The sequence below is a fragment of the Myotis myotis genome, unplaced genomic scaffold, assembly GCF_014108235.1.
Source record: "Myotis myotis isolate mMyoMyo1 unplaced genomic scaffold, mMyoMyo1.p scaffold_m19_p_5, whole genome shotgun sequence".
Taxonomy (NCBI): domain Eukaryota; kingdom Metazoa; phylum Chordata; class Mammalia; order Chiroptera; family Vespertilionidae; genus Myotis; species Myotis myotis.
In genome coordinates, this window is record NW_023416357.1 from 31,827,438 (window position 1) to 31,844,150 (window position 16,713).

At 38.5% G+C, this 16,713-nt stretch overlaps 1 protein-coding gene across 6 annotated transcripts in view; it reads left to right on the plus strand.

Annotated features, from left to right (window-relative positions):
- ZSWIM6 (zinc finger SWIM-type containing 6) overlaps positions 1-16,713 on the plus strand; it is a 217,013-nt gene that overhangs the window by 38,097 nt on the left and 162,203 nt on the right. The window lies entirely within an intron of this gene.

A 16,713-nucleotide genomic window follows, 5' to 3' on the forward strand; every position in this document is an offset into this window, starting at 1 on the left:
TATAGATGGTTTAAGTGGATACCAGCATCCTCTTTTGGTATACAGCACCCACCATAAGCATTCCTAGGTATGTATACATCAGCAGAGTAAGTACATTTCCAGGCTTTGTCACATCTGTTTTACACTAATTCACTCATAAACATCCTTCAGCCTTTCCTCATTCACACCTTATTTTTTAAAAAATGGGGAATTGAAGAGGATATGCCTCTTTTTTGAACTTTCATTTTATTAGCTTTCCTTGCATGGGAGGAAGCCAACCCAGGGAATATCGGCTCCCTGGTTTTCCTACTACCTCTCCTCATCTGGTTTTGGTGGTTCCTCCTCTATCCAGCCTATAAATGGTGGTGACCCCAGGGTTTGAGTCTGGCTCTTTTCTCCTTTCTCATGCCCTTTTTCTAGTTGATGCCAACCACCCCCAAAGCTTTTAATGCCATCAAGTGATGATGGCTCCCCAATTTTTGTTTTTAGGCCTGACTTCTGTCCTGATTACTTATCTCTTATGTCTTCTTAAATCTGGCAGGTATTTCAAGCCTTTATAGACTGTCACCCTCTCTTCAAAGTAAAAACCTTACATTGCAACCCAGTATATACACATACATTACCATAAATAACATAAACAAAAGTTTCATAAATAATAGTTACCCCCAAAACATACATGCCATGCTTCCTAATATTTTCTGTGACCCAGAACATTGGTCGTCGCCTATTAGTGGATTTTGACCCACTATTTGAAAAACACAGTTCTTGAGCCATTGTAGATGTTTTAGAGATATTTCAGGTTGCCGGGAGGGAGCCTGCCCATGTATTTGAGACCATAAATATTTGAGAATTCAGTAAATAATTATAAAATGAAAGAAGGCATGAATAGATTCCTTGCATTTCACTGTGTCAGGAAGCCAAAATTTCTTGGGCTGCATCTGCTCTTATCTAGGTCACTGATAAACTAACCACTAGCTGGATACCCCTCCTTGTTTGCATCTGATAAATGGAATTACTAATTATTTTTAAAAGTGTGAGCTGAAACAAATTAGAATTCCAGGTGCAAACAAATGTCCAAATATATCCCCCCCTCCCCATCTCCAAATGAGGCTGACTTAAGAGATTTTGGTCTCCCAAAACAAGTATGTATGTTCCAATTAATCACTGACTTTCAAATACCTAAGGTAAGTCAGTCTGGTTTCAGTTTGTTTATTTCTTTTTTTCCCTGAGAATCAAGATGAAACGCTCTGTTTTCTTTACCACCTGCAGCAGATCTCTGTCACCTGTTTGAGCAAAGTTGCTAAAATGAGCGAACTTTCTTCCACTGATTCCCACTGTATCCCCCTCTCCCCACACCACAGGGGATACTACACACAGAGAAGGTGGTTGATCAGAGCTACTGAGGTTGACCAGATGGAAAGATTCATTATAGGCAACAACACTTGTATAAAGGTTATCATAGATGAGTGAGCACATCAACTCTTGGAGACAGTGACTGTGGAATCAGTACAAGCAAGCTTTTGGTTATTTAGAATTATTTATTATTTAGAATTAGTAGGGATACATTCAGTGATTTACTGACATGTGAGAATTGTCAGATTATAGAGTACCAGGTTTGAATATATCTATAGCAGAATCCTATCTATTAAAGAGGGAGTATGCTAAATGACCCTCACGCTGTTGCAAAGATGGCGGCACCCACAGCCAATAAGGAGGGGGTATGCTAATTGACTGCCCTGCCTTCAAAGATGGCGCCCACAGCCAATAAGGAGAGAATATGCTAATTGACTGCCATCCTCTCAAAGATGGCAGTGCCCACAGCCACAAGATGGTGGCACCCAGTCCCCTTGGCCCTGCCGGGGCAGCAGGCATGCAGCAAGGCCCGGCCGCTCCTTGTGCCTGCCTCTGGAGTCCCCCAGCCCCCTTAGCCCCCCAGCTGCCCAGGGCTGGCCCGCGGCGCAGGCAAGCCTCGGATGGCAACTGCCCAACCGCCCAGGGCCGGCCCGAGGCACAGGTAACCAGGGCCGGCCAAGGCTTGCGCTGCCGGCAGTGGTAGCAGCAGAGGTGTGATGGGGGCATTGCCTTCCCCTGATCAAAGGGTCGCCTCTTGCCCCTGATGGCTCCTGGACTGTGAGAGGGAGCAGGCCGGGCTGAGGGACCCCCCCTCCAGTGCATGAATTTTCATGCACTGGGCCTCTAGTTTTATAATAAGATGTTACAGGTACTTACCTTTCACAATTCTGCTAAACTCACAGAAGGTTGACTAATCCAGTGTTCTCAGAAGCCTCCCCTTAATCCTAGTGTGTTCTCATTCTCATATTTTAGATCCAAAACAGCATTTATTCTAATGAAGCTTCAGAAAATAGCTTCTATCATGCTATAGAAATTTAAAATCGTCACAGTGACTTAATGGTTAGTTGACTAATTGGGGGTTTGGGGTTTGGGGGGAGACTCTAGCTATGCTAGGATGGGACCTAAAAATACTTTGCTAATAATATGAACACTGCAATGTTTTAAGTCATTCCGGAGGGGACTAAAAGATCTTTAAAGGTTATTAAAAAGATGCATTCTCCTATTTAACATTTGGCATTAACTTTAGAGGCCAGGATTACAAGTAGTTTGCATAGCTTATTTTCTGTTTCAAAAGTATAATAGTACATTATTTAATCTATGGACTATCCTACACCACTCCCTCCAGATTTGAAGGGAATCTGATCTCAATATTGCAGGTGGGTATTTTGTATTTCCATTTTTGAATATTAGGTAACTTATATCAGGGATCGGAAAATTATGGCCCACTGGGCTAAATCTGGCCTGCCACCAGTTCTTGTGTATCCTGCAAACTAAGAATAGTGTTCATATTATTTTAATGTTTGAGAAGGAAATTAAAAGTAGAGTAATGTTTTGACATATGAAAATTGTATGACATTAAAATTTCAGAGTTTATAAATAAAATTTTACTGTAATATATTCATTAGTTTATATATTGTCTGTGGCTGCTTTTGTGGTACATGGCAGATTAGTTGTGGTAGAGACTAATAGTCTGCAAAGCGTAAAATAGGAAAAGCCCTTTACAGAAACACTTTGCTCACCCTGGCCCATATATATACACACACATATACATACATATACACACACACACATATACATATACATATACATATACATATACATATACATATACATATATAAAAATTTAAGTTTTTGGGGCGACATTTGTTAATATTTTGTAGCCTTTTGGAATGTAACGTTTTATTATGTCAGTGAAGTTAATGATTTGTCTCAATGTGGAATATCATGTTCATAAACATAGGCAATAAAGGTTTGGAGGTTAAAAACATGAATTTGTTCATATATATGAACAAGTGTTTGAAAGTGGCAGTTACAATGGTGTGACACAGAGATACAGCCATGCTTGATAGCATTGCTTAATAAGAGTGGAACATTCTAAACTTTGTTTCAGACTTGACAACTTTTCTTCTATTTTTGAAATATCAAATACATTTTGTACAATCACTTCCATTTCACCCTCCCTTGTGTGCTTTTATTTTAATCCAGTAAAGACTTTTCTCGTAGTAAACAGTGTGATTATGTTCTCGTATAACACTTAGTGGTTTTGGTACTTAAATTTACCTAATGGACTCATGACTGAAAGTTGGAGTTAGTTCTTTGCTGCCTTGCTAGAGAGCATGTGCAGACAGCACTGGGTTGAAGAAAAGTTCTCGAACCACCATATTTGGCAGTAAGTTGGGCAAACTTGTCTAAAATGAGGATGGTGTCTGTGTGATATTTAGTTCCTCTTCTGTACAGCGCCTCAAACTCCAAAACCTATCTTGTATTAGCTGTCACTTATAACCTCCACTAGCACTTAGTGAGCTAGAGGAAAAAGGGTTGTTTATGCTTTTATGGAATACTAGTGGCCTGGTGCATGGATTCATGCACATTGAAAGGAAATTAATTAGAAGAAATATTTTAATATCGCTATTCGCCCTTTCTCTATAATAGAAGTGTCAACCAAATTCATGAATGACAATGACAGTTCAAAACACACACACAGGCGATTGGCATCAGCGAGAGCTTTATATGTATCGTGCATTTGTGAGTCAACGTTTATTTTTAAATTGCCAGTGTGCATCATATGTACTGGTACTGGCCGGTTGGACGGTTGGATGGACATACAGTGGGTCACTTGGCCTTTTATATGGATAGATTTGAGCAATCCGGTATACTAGCCTGCAGCTGCCTTCCCCCACTTTATCTCTGTATATCTGATTTGACAGAATAACAACAGTGCCACATTCTAGTGTGCTCCAGCTAGCCCACATTTATCTGTAGGTCCAGGACAGTGATGGCGAACCTTTTGAGCTCGGCGTGTCAGCATTTTGAAAAACCCTAATTTAACTCTGGTGCCGTGTCACATATAAAATTTTTTTGATATTTGCAACCATAGTAAAACAAAGACTTATATATATATATTTTTTATTTATTTTTTAAATATATTTTTTATTGATTAAGATATTACATATGTGTCCTTATCCCCACGTTACCCTCTACCCCCCCACCCCCCACTCATGCCCCCCCCCCCCCCACGTTGTCCGTGTCCATTGGTTAGGCCTATATGCTTGCATGTAAGTCCTTTGGTTGATCTTTCCCCCTTACCCCCACCCTCCCCTACCTTCCCTCCAAGGCCCGACAGTCCAATCAATGCCTCTCCGTCTCTGGATCAGTCCTTGTTCATCAGTTTATGTTGTTCATTATATTCCACAAATGAGTGAGATCATGTGGTATTTATCCGCTCTCCAGTTCCATTCATGCTGTGACAAATGGTAAGAGTTCCTTTTTCTTCTTCTTCTTCTTAAAGAATACCTTTCAGCATTTCATATAATGCTGGTTTGGTGGTGATGAACTCCTTTAGCGTTTTCTTATCTGTGAAGCTCTTTATCTGACCTTCTATTCTGAATGATAGCTTTGCTGGATAAAGTAATCTTGGTTGTAGGTTCTTGGCATTCATCACTTTGAATATTTCTTGCCACTCTCTTCTGGCTTGCATGGTTTCTGTTGAGAAATCAGCTGACAGTTGTATGGGTATTCCCTTGTAGGTAACTGACTGTCTTTCTCTTGCTGCTTTTAAGATTCTCTCTTTGTCTTTTGCTCTTGGCATTTTAATTATGATGCGTCTTGGTGTGGTCCTCTTTGGGTTTCTTTTGTTTGGGGTTCTCTGTGCTTCCTGGACTTGTAAGTCTATTTCTTTCACCAGGTAGGGGAAGTTTTCTGTCAGTATTTCTTCAAATAGGTTTTCAATATCTTTCCCTCTGTCTTCTTCTTGTATCCCTATAATTCTGATGTTGGTACACTTGAAGTTGTCCCAGAGGCTCCTTACACTATCTTCGTATTTTTGGAATCTTTTTTCTTTTTTCTTTTTTGGTCGGGTCTTTTTTGTTTCTTCGTATTTCAAATCTTTGACTTGATTCTTGGGATCCTCTTGTCTGCTGTTGGATCTCTGTATATTATTCTTTATTTCAGTCAGTGTATGCTTAATTTCTAGTTGGTCCTTTTTCATATCCTCAAGAGTCTCACTAGATTTATCGAGGGTCTCACTAAATTTATCGGTGGTTTCTAGAAAATACTTGAAAAACCTTAAAAGTGTGGTTTTGAACTCTATATCCAGTAGTTTGCTTTCCTCCATTTCTGTCATTTGTGACTTGTTTCTTTGTCTCCGCATTTTTATGCTTCCCTGTGTCGATAGAGTGGCTTTCTGTGTTAGGTGTCCTATAGGGCCCAGTGGCTCAGCCTCCCCAGTTACCTGAGGTGGACACTCTTGGTGCACCCCCTTGTGGGCTTTTTGCACAGTCTTGTTGTAGTTAAGCCTTGATTGTTGTAGGATCACTGGGAGGAATTGACCTCCAGGCCAATTGGCAGTGAGAATCAGCTGTGTCTGCAGTGGGAGAACTTCTGTGCTGAAGACACCCTGCTGGGGCAAGACTTGCTTCAGTGGGGTTTTGGTGCTCACTGAGTCTGCACCCTGAGTGTGTCCCTTATGGATCTGAGGAGTTGTAATCCGGATGGTCCCCCTCTGACCACTGGGTACACTGGCTCTTGAATCTAAGGAGGTGCTAATTTAGCCTCTGCCTGAGGTTACACAGCAGGAGCTACGAAGAGAACTGCAGATTCCCCTTCCTTTTTTGGAGTTTGGAGGTACCCTGATGAGGCCCAGCTGTGAAGCAATGCAAGCTGCTGTGGGGCCTTGGGCCTTCTCTTGGAAGTTCTGGGTCTGTCTGGCCCAGCTGCAGTTAGGTAATTTTCAGGTTGCAAAGGGCCAGCCCATTCATATGCAAAAGCCTCTGTGGGGCGGGGTCTCAGGGAATCAAAGGGCAGGGCAAGCAGCTATGGCGGATTCTCAGCCCTGCCCTAAGGGGCCACGCGTCTCAGTGTCCCGGTAATTGCTGCAAGCACCTCTGAGGGAAAGCCGACCTCAAGTTCCGAGTTCTGCCCGCTGCCAGACAGTCCAGTTTCTCCCCGTATGAGTCCTGGGTCCCCAGAGACTTTCCTGAACCGGAGTTCAGAGCAGTCGGGAGCTTGTGACTCCCTCCCGATTCAAAAAGACAGCCGCGTCCTCAGGTGCCAGCCCCTTTCTGCGTGCGCGAGCCTCCGTACCTCTGCACTTTACTTCCGCAGCTCCTCTGGCTCTCAGCGTGCTTTTCTTTCCTTCTAGTTGTAGAATTTCCACTCAGCCAGCCTTCCTGTAGTTCTGGATGATGTCCGTTTTGTCTTTATGTTGTTTTTTTGAAGTTGTTGTGGGAGACAGCAATTTTCCGGTGTTTATCTATGCCGCCATCTTAGTTTCACAAAGACTTATATTTTTGATATTTATTTTATATATTTAAATGCCATTTAACAAAGAAAAATCAACCAAAAAAATGAGTTCGCGTGTCACCTCTGACACGTGTGTCATAGGTTCGCCATCACTGATCTAGGATGTATGGTATCCTCAACACTCTTAAAAACCCAACACAGAAGCCAGATAAGCAAAAGATAAACAAACAAACACAAAAACCCCACAAACCCTTGAAAAGCCAAAACTAGGTGTTACAAAGGCCATCTATTAGTTTTTCTCTTAACTAGGGGTGACCCCAAATTCTTTCTCAGAATCTGGATTTTCTTAGAAATCATTTTAGGAAGTCTGGCTATTGAGCTTATTCGAAAGAGGCATGGAACAGGGGAGAAAAGATGCCCCATGCAGGTATATCATCAGCCAGGAGTGCCAGCTTGAGAAGGTGATAGCTTGAGAAAGTAAAATCTTAAAAAAGAAGGTAAAAGAACTCAGCAATAGCAGTTTGAGATCATTTGGTGTGAGACCAAAGCCCCAAACACCCCCATATCCTTGCAGGATTACTGTGTTACTGACATGTTTGCGTCCTCAGTGTGAGCCACTTACTGTTTATTAAGCATAATGTTGTCTTCTCACAGCAATTCCTTGATGCAAGAAAGGTTAAATGCATACATTCTTTTTGTAGTTGAGAAAAGTGAGAGACAGATTTTCTCCAGCTTCTCCAAGATTAATCAGTAAGAATGGGAGCTAGGATTTGAACCCAGGTAGTTAGATCCCAGAGTTTATGCCTTTGTTATTATCTCCAACCCCCATGAGAGAATGGGCAGAACACAGGGAGGCAATATGATGTAGTGAGTGGTTAGACTACCTAGCTTCAGATCTCAGTTCTATTACATTCTGATTTTTTAACTGATTTTAGTGCCCCATTTCCACATTTATAAAATAGATCTTAAAGTTGTTTGTACTTAATCATAAGAGTTGTTGGGAGAATTCAGCAAGACTTTGATGTAAACCACATTATGAAACATTTGCAGGAAAGTGTGAAAAGCATTTTATACCATCAAGTTAACCAACCATAGTCACAATTTTAGTGTTTTTCTTTTTTGTATATTCCTATACATTAAAAAAAGGTTTCCCTTATCTGCACATTTTTATATCTAGCTCTTTTTGGTTTGTCATTGTATGAAAAGCATTTTCATGTTATATACATTTTAGAATTATTTTTAGTGACCATGTATATAAACTAATGGATTTATCGATAAATATTTCACATACCCATTCTCTTTTTTTGGATATAGAGGTTGTTTCCAAGTTTTTATTTTAGGAATGGTGGTCAGATGAGCATGCTCCTTCTACTCTGCCCATATTTTAATTCCGCCCTCTTCATATAGACTTCCAGAAGAGGCAACTGAGGGCCAAAGGATATTTTTATGGCTCTCTATACATACTGCCATATTGCCTACCAATTTCATATACCAATTACCAGCTCTAAATATTAACATGGTTTTATATTTTTGCCAATTTAACAAGTTACTAAAAGTTTGCCAAAACAAGTTGCCTTGTTTTAATATGAAAATTTTGGGTTACTCAGGAAGTTAAATATTTTCTCATATGTTTGCTTATTCATTACATTTCCTGTTCCATGAATTTTATTCCTATCCTCTTCACCTGGTGGTAAAAAAAGGGGGATGGGCACAGTGGTGGAGAGCAGGAGCTCTGGAGACATCTGGGGAGTGAAATGTGGGCAGGTGCTGTTACCTTGCTGAGATTTTAGTTGCCATTTTGGGACATTTGGAAGACTTTATTTTTAGGAATTCAAACATTTTTTCCATGGTGATTTCTTTTCTAATTTACAGAGCTTGCTGTACCTTTTCAGAGGTTTAATACTCAGTTCTAGTTTTCTTCTGGTTTGAAAATTATTTTATCTCCTTATTCTACCTAGATTTTATTTTATATTTTAATATCTTTTAAAATTGATGACTTTTCCTGTTGTCTGTGCTTATTATGATAACATCAGACATTCCTCAGGAATAAAATTTCTCACATTTGAAATTTTAACATTTGCACTGTATTTGTAGTACAACTAAATGTTCACAGGTGTATTGGGATAATGATGTTTAAATAATTTGTTAATGCCTTTACCTAAATTGCTTTTATTTAGAATTGGGTTAGAATTTATTAGCTATATTAACTAGTATTTGGCATGGTGATTTGTTAGGTTTTGGATATTATAAATAATTTTATTTCTTCAGAAGTAGTTGGTGAGACATTTATTTTTTATTCTTTTTCCTAAAGGTAAGTTTTATATAGGAATCTGTACCTCAGAAATCACATGGCATTGTGTACAGAGTGTCTAGGGAGTAATTAGGAGGGCAATCTGTTAAATCTTTTGCCTCAAGGCAAAACCATTAGGTGTGCTGTGTGTGTGTGTGTGTGTGTGTGTGTGTGTGTGTGTGTGTGTATGAGCCTCGAGGGGTGTAAATAACCAAACCATTCATGTAATCACCAGTTTCCTTTCATTTAAAGGCATCTGTGAAACCTTTAATCTTGTGGAAGAATCAGAGGAAGTTGACCTATTGAATCCACAGATTATTCTCCAAAACCTGAATATTTTGAGAAAGCATATTTCAGAATTGACAAATTACTGGTTGAATATTAGGCATAAGAACTTTGTGAATTTCATTTTCCATTTTGGTGTGAACATCCTGAAGTTTTGTTATGATTTAAATGTCAACAGGTCTCTTTTATGAACTTTTTTGTGTCTGCATAAAATATTTTTTAAAAGATTTATTATTGATTTTTTTGGTAATTTATTAGAGATTAGGAGCAAATTACCATTGATGGATGGCAGAGATTTCTCACTGCCATAATAAGACCATCCTCAGAAATGAGCAGCATTCACTGTGTTTCTTATAGTACTTTTGGGGCATTATTGAAAGGAAATTTTTCTTTTTCTTAATACTATTGTGCATACATACTATTTAAACATGGGGAAATCTTTTCCGTCTTAAAAAAAAAAAATCGTTCTTTCATACTGAGCCTTCCCATACCATTCCTTCTCTCAGTGACCTGTTCCCCCCCCCCTTCTTTTTCATAATCAAATTTCTTGAGAGTAATTATACCATATTTTTTCACCTCCCTCTTTATTATTCAAACTTCTGCACTCTGGTCTCTGCCCCATCACTCTTCTGTAGCTGGACCTATTAAGGACACCAGTGTTAACTGATTGAAGTAGGCTTTCCTATGCTTCATCTTATTTGACAGCTCAGCAACACTCAACAAAGGTGACCACTTTTTCTTGAAACACGGGCTTTACTTGACTTTCATAAATCCAAGCTTTCTTGTTTTTTCTCTTACCTCTCTGGTAACACAAGTCTTCTTTGTTGGGTTATCTTTTCTACCCACTTTTCTGGGCCCGTTTCTTACTTTAATCTACTCTCAAAACTCCACATAGAAGCTTCAAATCTTTCCTTCTCCTGAGCTCCAGACTTCTGTAGTTCACTGTATATCTTTACTTGCTTGTCACACTTGTGCCGCAGACTTACCATTTTTCTTCCAAACCTGCCTTTCACTCTCTATTCCCTTGTTCTGTAACCAGGGTACCACTGCCTAATGAGTTATTCAAGCCAGAAAATCATCAGTGTGTTATTTCTACCACCTCAATATCTCTTCATTACTACTGCTACCCTTAAGTCCAACGATCATTGGTCTAGTTCAGTGGTTGGCAAACTGAGGCTCGGCAAACCGTGGCTCGTGAGGCACATGCGGCTCTTTGGCCCCTTGAGTGTGGCTCTTCCACAAAATACTGACTTCTGCGCATGGGCCACGAAGTTTCAGTCGCACTGTACGTGCGCGCCTGCACGTGGTATTTTGTGGAAGAGCCACACTCAAGGGGCCAAAGAGCCGCATGTGGCTCGCAAGCCGCGGTTTGCCAACCACGGGTCTAGTTCATTGCAGTAACTTTTTGCTATCTTCCCTTGCCACACTTCAACTAACCCATCCTCTGTACTGTAAAAAAATGATTTTTGAATATCAGTTGTGATCATGTTCCTTCCCTATTTAAAATTCTTTTGAAGGCAAACTTCTAAAATTTTTACTTAATTGTCTACAAGGCTTCATGATTTGGCCCTGCCTACATCTTGAATCTCATATCTTGCTCCTCCATCCTTCAACAGAGAGGATGTTTCTCTTTTGGTATCTAAGATTTATAGCATTTAAATTATAAGATGTAGTAGAAATGAGTATTTGTTTTTAAGTATTGCTTATAAAAATGGTTCTTCAGTTTGTGTATTTTTTATTTATATGTAGGCAACCCAGTTTATGCATACATATTCAATGAGATAGTATAAGTTACATATTTGTAAATTGTAAATGAAGTATGTCAAACTCGCAGCCTGCAGGCTGCATGCGGCCCACAAGGAATATTTTTGCGACCCAGCCAATATAACGGTATGTAAGACATGTTTTAATAAAAATTTTGTAATTTAATTTTTATGATATCCTATTCTATATAATACTAGGAGCCCAGTGCCCGATTCGAAATCGCGTGGCGCTGCCCACCCTTGAGTCACCGGTCCAGCTCTGCCTCCCTCTCCAGCCCTTGAAGCAGCCTGGGCCGTTGCTGATCAGGCCCTCCCGCAGCGCAGGTGCACGGAGGCCCCTACCGCCCTGCCCCCGATACTGCGTGTGCAACCTCCTCCTATCCGGTCTACCCATTACGGTGTCCCGGTTAATTAACATATTTTTCTATTTTATATATATGGATAATTAACAAACTACAACGTTTGCTAATGACTGATTACTATAATCGTGTTGCATTCATTTCCCTTATGCACCTTATGTGCAGGCGCACCATTTCTCTCCACTAATACTAGCAGCGAATATTTTATGACGTTGCCACGTCATAGTCTTGTACTGACTTGTTTGGTGTGAGCAACAGGAAATATTTTGCTTTTCGAGAACAAGAAAAATAGGTTTATTTGTGTTATGCTTATTTGTGCAGTTATTCAGTGTCTGGTAAGTTAATGTTCAAGAAAAAATATTACTTTTTATTAAAATGTTCTATTATTTCATGTTAATGATTACTCATTCATTTCAGCCCTTTGTATTCAGCATGTCTCTGTGGAAATAAACCTACGTTTCTATGAAAATTGAAGCTTTTGTTTTTTTGCGGCCCATATAAACTTAAATCTTGTTTATTTGGCCCATGTTAGCCTTTGAGTTTAACATGCTTTTTGTAAATGTTAATGTAAAATATTGTTTCTACTTTTTGCTTCCATCCATTATTTCTTTTAAAAAAATATATATTTTATTGATTTTTTTACAGAGAGGAAGGGAGAGGGATAGAGAGTTAGAAACATCGATGAGAGAGAAACATCAATCAGCTGCCTCCTGCACACACCCCACTGGGGATGTGCCTGCAACCGGAATTGAACCCTGGGACCCTTCAGTTCGCAGGCCGATGCTCTATCCATTGAGCAAAACCGGTTAGGGCATCCATCATTTCTTTTGCTTCCATTTACATGGTGATAAAAGATACTATACATGTGGTAACAATTAGGTAGGAATTTTGGAGTAGAATGGACATGATTTTCCATTTTGGAGTATTATTGGAATAGGAAATTAGGAAACAGTCCATAAAACAAACCATTATGGTAGGAGTGATATATTCAGAAGAAAAGGTTGCTTAGAACCTGGTGTAGATCATTTGTCTTTTTCAATTCTTTACTCCCGTGTTTTTAGCTTCCATTTTAAGAAAGCATATGGTGACCATGGAATTATTTTCTGTTTCTATTTAATTTATGGGTAAACTCAGTGAATATGCTATTTTAACAGTGCTTCTGGCATTTATACATTTTTCATACAACCCTTTTGTCTATGAGCAAAGTTAATGCCAAACACCATTATTACCCATGAGGAAGAACATTCTTTGTGATTGGAAACATTTAATATGAAATTTGAATGCTCTAGCTTTGTCATGAATCAACACCATTCATACTCAGTGGAACAAAATTGCTGTTCAGGAATGTCCTGAAAAAGAAAAGTAATGAAAGGTGGGACCAGCCTACAAGATTTTAGAAGATATTATTAAGCTACATTAATGACAGCTGTGATGAAGGTATGTGTACAGATCTACAGTTAAATGGAAAAAAAAAGAAGAAGAAGACTGGGAAGAGACCCTAAAATACACAGGACATAATAAAATTGGCATCTCAAGTCAGTAAAATTTATTTAGTATAAATGGTGTTTGGATAACTGGGGAGCCATCTACAAAGAAAATAAAATTGAATCTATATACTTCTACCAGAATGAATTTTAAGTGGACCAACTTTAAATTTAAAAAACTAAGTCATAACAGAAATAGAGCTAAGTCAGGGAGAAATTTTTTATCATTTAGAATGGAGCTTTTCCCAAGTTTGATGTAAAACTCCGAAGTAATTAAAGAAAAGGATTTATAAATTAGACTTTATAAAAATAAAAAAGTTCCACCCTAGCTGGTTTGGCTCAGTGGATAGAGTGTCAGCCTGTGGACTGAAGGGTCCTGGGTTCGATTCTAGTCAAGGGCACATGCCGGGGTTGCAGGCTCAATCCCCAGTAGGGGGTGTGCAGGAGGCAGCCAATCAATGATTCTCTCTCATCATTGATGTTTCTATCTCTCCCTCTTCCTTCCTCTCAGAAATCAATAAAAATATATTTAAAAAATAAAAGTTTCTGCATATAAAAAACCCCTAAAACAACCCACACAGGCAAAGTCAAAAGACAAGTTAAAAAAAAAAACACATTTAACAACATCAAACCTAATGGGCAAATTTCCTTAATGTATAAAAATTCAACAAATCAAGAAAAAAACCCCAACAATTCAGTAAGAAAATGTGCAAAGGATATCTATGGAAATTTCACAGAAATGAGATATAACTGGCTTTAAATCTAAAGGTGCTCACTTTATAAGAGAAGTGCAAATTAAAACCACACCAGATGCCATTTTTAAAAAGCTTATCACTTTGGTAAAAATAAAAATTTAACACATTGTTAGCCTGGGTATGGAGATGGGCACTCATACATTGCTGGTGGGAGTATAAACTGGGACAGTCTTTATAGAGCGTAATTTGACAGCATCTATTAGAATTATAATTTGTGGGACCTCTTTGATTCAACAGTTCCACATCCAGGAGTTTATCTTATGCTAAATAGAAATGAAGTAACTTAGTGAAGAATTGTTTATAGTAGCAAAATATTGGAAACAACCTAAATGTTCATTATGGAAGACTGGTTAAAAAATTATAGTCCATTCACATAATGGAATACTGTGCAGTTGTAGAAAAGGATGGGGAAACGGCTGATATGGAATGGTGTAGATCAGTGATGGCGAACCCATGACACGCGGACTCATTTTTTTGGTTGATTTTTCTTTGTTAAATGGCATTTAAATATATAAAATAAATATCAAAAATATAAGTCTTTGTTTTACTATGGTTGCAAATATCAAAAAATTTCTATATGTGATACGGCACCAGAGTTAAGTTAGGGTTTTTCAAAATGCTGACACGCCGAGCTCAAAAGGTTCACCATCACTGGTGTAGATACTTGTTAAATGCCCCCCCCCCCCAAAAAAAAAAGAAAAGATGTAGAATAGCGTGTTGTGCTGCCATTTGAGAAGAAAGGAGAATAAATATACAAGCATTTATATGCTGCTCGTATTTTCATATAACATCTTTGGGAAGGATTCACAAGAAAGTGATAACCTTAAGTTGCTTTGAGAGAGGTGGGGGTAGGCATTCCCCTTAAAAAAAATGTAAAGTTTTAAACCAGCGGTTCTCAACCTGTGGGTCGCGACCCCTTTGGGGGTTGAACGACCCTTTCACAGGGGTCGCCTAAGACCATCTGAAAACACATATTGAATATAATTACATATTGTTTTTGTGACTAATCACTATGCTTTAATTATGTTCCATTTGTAACAATGAAAATACATCCTGCATATCAGATATTTACATTATGATTCATAACAGTAGCAAAATTACAGTTATGAGGTAGCAACGAAAATAATTTTATGGTTCGGGGTCACCACAACATGAGGAACTGTTAAAGGGTCGCGGCATTAGGAAGGTTGAGAACCACTGTTTTAAACCATAAAAATGAAAAAAAAAAAAATAGAAAGGTAAAGAACAGTGTAGAAGTTAACAAAGTCTATATATTCAGTTTATAAATTCAGACATGTTTTTATTTCTTAGTGCAATTTCTTGGGCTAGACCTTGTGAAGGGAATTCTTTTTCTATCTTGGGAACAATTTTTTGGATTTGTGAAGTGTGTTTTATTGCTTCTCTTTCCTTTTAAATCTTTATTGGCTAAACGACTGCACAGAAGTAGACTGTCATCTTAAAATTGTAGGAATTTACTTGTGGTCAAGTAATCCATTGCCTTTTACAGTTTGATTTTTCCAGAGGGTCCTTTGACTAGTTTTGAGTTGATAACTATATGAAGGCAAAGACTTTGATACCACAAAACACTGAAGCCCCCCACTTTTTTTGCTAGTACATGTCAGAAAAGCAGTTTTTTAAGGGATTTTAGAAATTTCCATGGGCTTTTGACTTATGACAGATGTCTTTCATGAGGGATAAATTATATTTGGACCCATCTTTTATAGAATATCAAGGGAAACAAAGCAGATGAATCTTCCTATATACAATGCCTTCCCAAGACAATAAACACCACTCTCCAAAAACTTTTCTACTCTGCTGATAGACTGAACATGAAAGCATGCTTATCTGTAGCTTGACATTTTTAGCACGTCCAAGTCCTCATATAGGTAGGAGATCCAGTTATTGCTATTCAAGAACAACTAAAAAGGACTATTAACAATGCAAATGCCAAGTTACATCTGATAGACAATAAAATGGTAAGCATATTTGTGTATTATTTAAGATGGGGGAAAATGGCTTTGCCTATTTTTTATTACTTTGAATAGCCTTGGAACTAATTTGTTGTATTTATCACTACCCCCCATTTTGTGTGGTTTTAAATAATTCTTAGAGTTTGGACAATCAGCAGTATTTAAGTACTCTTGTAGTAGAGCTCTAGAAAATGTTCCTAACAATTAGCATCTATATAATGGTTTTTTCAGAGTATTTAAATCTAGTTTTTGAAAAATACTAGTACTTTAGTGTCCATTTACAGTTCTTAGGACTTCAAATCTTGACAAAACTGAGGATATTGAGTGTATTATTGCACCAGGGTCAGCATCCTCTGTATAGTCTGGGAGTCCTTCTAGGTGTCAAGTCAGGATGTGGAAGTGCAGGAAACGCTGAGCCAGGTGGGATTGCCTTGCACACAGTAGGTATTCAAGAAATATTTGTTTATTGCAAAATGTTGACTGGAGCCCCAGGGAGATCATACTCCTGTGCATTGACCATTGAATCTTCTTTAGCAATGACTTTTGCTTTCTGGTTTTTGTGCCAGCAATTACCAACTCTTGGTTTGAATTGTCATTGCAGGCATGAACTCCTTCATGTGTTTGTGAACACTTACCTGTTCCTATAGCATGTAATAGATATACTTGTAGAATGAATCATTCTAGGACTTACTTTTAAAGAATACCATTGCATATTTTTTTTTAAAAAAGTAAAAATTATCTCCAAATAGTTCTTTTGAGTTTGACAAAATTGAACTTACTTAAAGTAAGCTGCATATGTCCTGCACAGAGAACACAAAGTGAAGTGTGTCTGCAAAGAGAACACTAACATTGTGATGCATGTCATGTCTTCATCTTAAAGGATGAGGAAGGCACACACATGCCTCAGTGGTGAGCAGTTGTCTGCATTTTATTTTGTTCTTGTCTGTGACATGTGGTCTCTTGCCTGTGGAAAACTGGCATGCAGTGTATTACCTCTTTGATCATTGGAGTGATA